Source organism: Pongo pygmaeus, chromosome 18 (assembly GCF_028885625.2).
Source record: "Pongo pygmaeus isolate AG05252 chromosome 18, NHGRI_mPonPyg2-v2.0_pri, whole genome shotgun sequence".
Classification (NCBI taxonomy): Eukaryota; Metazoa; Chordata; class Mammalia; order Primates; family Hominidae; genus Pongo; species Pongo pygmaeus.
In genome coordinates, this window is record NC_072391.2 from 6,652,950 (window position 1) to 6,658,949 (window position 6,000).

The window sequence follows — 6,000 nt, forward strand, 5'->3', positions numbered from 1 at the left end:
TGCGACTCGGCCTCCCACAGCGCTGGGATTACAGGCTTGAGCCACCACATCTGGCCAAGGTTTCCTTTTTTCTTCCTACATAGAAGTGAGGACACGAAATATTTGTCATCCTCTGCCTGGCTTATTTCATTTAATATACAGACCTGCAATCTCACCCATTTTGTCCGCAGCGGAGAGGATTTTCTTCCTTTTTAGGCGGAATAATACTTCATTGGGTGTGTATGCCACAGTTTCTTAATTGAAACAAATTTCTAAGAGCAAATATTTTTAAAATAGCAGGAATGTGAAACTTCAGGGATATTGTGCCCATTTTATTCTTTTCTATTTCCCATCTTATGTATACGCAAGTGTATAACAAAGCAGCAATCAATGTGTGTATACATCTATAACTTCAACAAATGTGAAATGTAAATGCTAAGCGGTGGCTGGGCGCAGTCGCTCATGCCTGTAATCCCAGCACTTTGGGAGGCGGAAGCGGGTGGATCACCTGTGGTGGGGAGTTCAAGACCAGCCTGACCAAAATGGAGAAACACTGTCTCTACTAACAATACAAAAAAAAAAAAAAAAAAAATTAGCCAGGCATGGTAGCGCATGCCTGTAATCCCAGCTACTTGGAAGGCTGAGGCAGGAGAATTGCTTGAATACGGGAGGCAGAGGTTGCAGTGAGCCAGACCGTGCCATTGAACTCCAGCCTGGGCAACAAGGGTGAAACTCTGACTCAAAAAAAAAAAAAAAAAAAAAAAAAAAACGAAAAGAAAGAAATAGAAAATGCGAAAATGCGAAATGGTAAGAAAAAACAGCATAATAAACATTTGTGTGGTGTTGATGGACAATGCATTTGAAGATAATATTTGAAGAAATTATAATTAATTTCTGTTCTTACTCATTGGAGCTTGATGCCTCTAAAAACTTCGTCATTGGAACCACCTCTGGTGCTTTAAAAGAAAAAAAAACAAAAATCCGCGTACTCACACAGGTGCAAGGAAATCCGAATCTTAGGTGTTGAGACCCAGGCCTCATCATGTGTTAGCTCCCCAGGTGATTTGACTCAAAGCCAAGATTGAGGAACGGCGACATTTATCTCTACACATAACCTGCCTAAATAGATTCTCTAGAAGCAGTTTATGAAGAAATTCCACATAAACTGTGGAAGAGGATATGAATTTGATGTACAGTATGTCCTCACTTAACATCTTTGAAAGTCTCTTGGAAACTTCACCTCGAAGCAAAATTATGTATAGTGAAACCACTTATTTTTCATCAACAGTATAACTACACAACTTTGAATAACCAATGGTGTTGGAGGACCTCCTGTACATTGTTTCCATAAAGTCAGTTTTCAGGGAATTCCAAAATGAAGTGAGGACTTCGTGTATATAAAAAGATGGTGGTGATTCCACCTGGATGACCGGGTTATTGCTCAGAAACTAAAAGGGGCCGCCTAGGTATAGAGGATTCTGTCATGAGGTTTCTGCTAAACAAAGGATCCCAGAATACTCACCCATTCCAGTTAAAGGCATAACGAAGAAAGCAATATTCACAAAGGAAATGCGGAAAGGAATAAAAGCCATCAAGCCACAAAAATAATGTGACTAAGGGGCAGGATTTGCAGATGTAGAGATTGAATGTGGTTGCCCTTTCTCACCCACACAAGAAAAAGGATGGAACAGATCATGAGATTCGACTGTTCTGCTGCGCAGCCTCCGCAGGGCACTTTGTATGTCCCTGTTTCTCAGGCTGTAGATGAAAAGGTTCAGCATGGGGGTGAGCACAGCGTACATCACTGATGCCACCACACCATTCCTGGGGGGTGGTGACACAGCTGAAGTCAGGTACATGCCAATGCCTGTTCCGTCAAATCAGCAAACAACTGCTAGGTGAGAGCCGCAGGTGGAGAAGGCTTCCTACTTCCCATCTGACGATGAAATCCTTAGAATGGAGGGGACAATTTTATAGTAAGACAAAAGGATCCCTGAAACGACAAGAAAACCCAACATAGTACTACCGAAATCTATGAATATGCTATCGATGACGCTGTCAGAACAGGCAAGTTTGAGAAGTTGAGAGGGGTCACAGACAAAATGAGAGATTTCCACATTCTTGATGATGGTGAATTGTAACACAATCCAACTGGGCAGCTGGCAATCCAACAGGCTAAGGAAAAAGGACACCAAAACGAAGAAGACACAGAGGTGAGGATTCACGATGACTGGGTAGTGCAGAGGGCGACAGATGGCTACAAAGCAGTCATAGGCCATCACAGGCAGAAGCATGTCTTCTATACATGCAAAAAGGACCAAGAAAGACATCTGTGTCAGGCAGCCCGCATGAGAGATGACTCTGCTATGTGACTGCATGTCCACAATCATCTTGGGAACCGTGGCCGAGGTGAAACCCATGTCAGCCCAGCACAGGTTGGAGAGGAAGAAGTACATGGGGGTGTGGAGGGGGGAGTCAGAGCTGACAGCCAGGATGCTGAGCAGGTTCCTCAGCACCGTGACCAGATACGTGGACAGGGACAGGGAGAGCAAAGCGAGGACGGGCTGCAGTTCTGGATCCTCTGAGAGTCCCAGGAGGAGGAATTCTCAGACACCTGTGAGATTCCGTGGCTCTGTGTGTCTTGGACACCTTGAGAAGGAAAGAGGATTGGAAAAATAAAAGAGAAAAACCAGCCCTTAATGCTGGATGCAAGCAATTCACAAGGAACACTTTCACACTTGGGGACCATACACCGCCAGCAATGTTTCTCAGCTGTGACAATTCCAAAAATCTCAGAATTATTACGTGGTTTACTTTTTTGCTATACAAGTCTTTCTGTACATACCACTTTAGAGAAAATCCACTGAAGAATATTAGAAGACCAAAACGTCATATATAACAAATCCGTGATCTCAGTAAAATACGGCCTACTCTTTTCAGAAAAAATACAATGCAATGAAAATGTCCTTCTCTCTTTAAGAAAAAGATCTCATCTAATTGAAAGAAATTAAGAAGCCGTGAAATACACTCTATTTTATTCTGACACCGTGCTGCAAGTTCCTGTGATGTAGAATATGTAAAAGGACGACACAAGAGCTAGGACCCCATTATCTAAAACCGAAATCGAAGCTTATAGTTCTCAATCGGAGGACCTTTTCACGTGCCTGTTACTTTTCATAGTTATTATCATCCTTAGGTTTTCTGACATCATTTCTTCATAAAAGTACACGCACACTCAAATATGGGAGCTGTGTTTCCAAATGAATTGAATATATAACTCTTGGCTCAGCACCATGCCTCACACCTGTAATCCCAGCACTTTGGGCGGCCGAGGCTGATGGATCACCTGAGGTCAGGACTTCCAGAACAGCCTGGCCCACGTGGTGAAACCCCGTCTCCAGTGAAAATAAAAAAAAATTAGCCGGGTGTGGTGGCGCGTAAACCTAGCTACTCGGGAGGCTGAAGCAGGAGAATCCCTTCGAACCTGGAAGGCAGAGATTGGACACCCCGTGATAGGATTTTTGATATCCTAGGGAGATATTGCTCCTGACAGCAGAGTGGGCGTACACCCTGTGATATTATCTGTAATATCCTAGAAAGATATTGCTCCTAATATCAGGGTGGCTGTACACCGTGTGATATTAATTGTAATGTCCTACAGAGATATGACTCCTAATAATACAGTGGGTGTACAACCTGTGATATTATTCATAATATATTACAGAGATACGACTCCTGGTATCACAGTGAGTGTACACCATGTTTCTACACCCTGTGATCTTATTTGTAACAACTTAGAGGAATATTACAGCTAATATCAAAGTGGGGGTACACCCTGCGATGTTATTTGTTATCTACTAGGTAGATGTTACTCCTAATATCACAGTGAGTGTACATTATGTGTGGAGAGACTGTGAAATTATTCATAATACCCTAGGAAGATATTACTCGTAATACCACAGTGGGTGTACACCCTGTGATATTACTTGTAATCACCTAGGGAGATACGATTCCTAATATTACAGTGGGTGTACACTCTGTGATGTTATTTGTAATGTCCTAGGAAGAGATTACTCCTAATATCAAAGTGGATGTACACCATGTGTGTACACTCTGTGATCTAATTCGTAATATCACAGAGAGATATTTCTCCTATGATCACAGTGGGTGTACATTCTGATATGATTCGTAGTATCCTAGAGAGATATTGCTCCCAGTATCACAGTGGGGGTACACCCTGTGATATTATTCATAATATCCTAGAGAGATATTACCTCTAATATCAGAGTTTCTGTACACCCTGCGGTATTATTCATAATATCCTAGGGAGTTATTATCCCTAACATCACAGAGCATGTACACCATGGGTGGACACCCGGTGATGTTATTGGTAATATCCTAGGGGGATATTACCCTTAATGTCACAGTGGGTGTTCACCATGTGTGTATGCACTGAGATGTTACTCGTAATATCGTAGGGAGAAATTACACCTAAGGTTACAGTGGGTGTACACCATGTGTTTCTGTTGTGTGATGCTACTGGTAATATCTCAGAAAGTTATTAGTCCTAGTGCCACGGTGGGTGTATACCATGTGTGTCCACTCTGTGATGTTATTCGTATTATCCTAGGGAGGTAGTTCTCATAACATCGCCGTGGGTGTACATCAGGTATGTACTCCCTGTGGTCTTATTGACTATGTCCTGCGTTGATAGTACTCCTAATATCACCGTGCGTGCGCACCATGTGTGTACATTCTCTGATGGTGTTCGTAGTATCCTAGGGAGATATCACTCCCGATGTCATAGTGGGTGTACAGCCTTGTGATATTCTTGGTAGTATCCTTGGGATGTATTATTACTCGTGTTATCACAGTGGGTGTACACCCTGTGATAGTATTTGTAATATCCTAGGGAAATATCATTGTATACCCTGTGATATTGTTTGGGACATTTGAGGGAGCTATTTCTCTTAAAGTCAGAGTGGGTGTACACCCTGTAATATTCTTCCTAATATCACAGCGGGTGTACACCGTGAGTGATATTTTTTTCTAATATCCAGCGGGGGAGAGGATGATATTGCTTCCAGTATCACAGAAGGTGTACACCCCCCTGTGATATTGTTCCTAATATCCAGGGAAGGAGAGGATGACATTATTCGCAATATCACTGGGGGTGTACCACCTCCCGCCGGGATATTGTTCTTAATATCCGGAGGTGGGGAGAATGATGTTACTCCCAATATCACAGGGGTGTACACCACCCCTGTTTGTAAACACCCCCTGTTGTATTGTTCCAAATGGCCTGTGAAAGAGTAAATATGACTCCCATTATCGCGGGGGGTGTTGAGCCCTGATGATACTGTTTTCTAACATCCAGAGAAGGAGAGTATGCTATTACTCCCAAGATCGCAGGGGTTGTACACCCTTTTGTGTTTTTGTGCCCAATATCCAGGAAAATAGAGGATGATATTACTCCCAATATCGAAGTAATTGTACAGCTCCCCTGTGATATGCTTCCTCATATCCAGACAGGAAAAGAATGAGATTACTGCCAACAGCGTAGGGAACGTATACCCGCGCTGTGATATCTTTCTTTCCCAGTATCCAGGTGGGGAGACGATCATATTCCTTCCAATGTCGCAGGGTGTGTACACCCCCTCTGTGATCTCGTTGCTAACATCCAGGTTTGGGGAGGATGACATTACTCCCAATATCGCAGGGGGTGTACACACCCCTGTGAAAATCTTCCTCTATTCAGAGGGAGAGAGGATGATATTACTCCCAGTACCGCAGGGGGTTTACACAGCCCTGTGATACTCTTCCTAATATCCACAGGGAGAGAGGATGATAGTACTCCCAATATCGCAGGGGGTGTACACAACCCTGTGATATTGTTCCTAAGATCCAGAGCGAAAGAGGATGATACGACTCTCAATATCGCAGTTGGCGTACACCCCTCCTGTCCTATTGTTCTGAATACCCTGGGAGGGAGAGGATGAAGTTACGTTGAATATGGCAGGG

At 43.3% G+C, this 6,000-nt stretch overlaps 1 pseudogene; it reads right to left on the reverse strand.

The window, feature by feature from the left end:
- Nucleotides 1-1,859: 1,859 nt before the first annotated feature.
- On the reverse strand, nucleotides 1,860-5,681 carry LOC134738556 (olfactory receptor 7E24-like; annotated as a pseudogene).
- Between the last annotated feature and the right edge of the window lie 319 nt (nucleotides 5,682-6,000).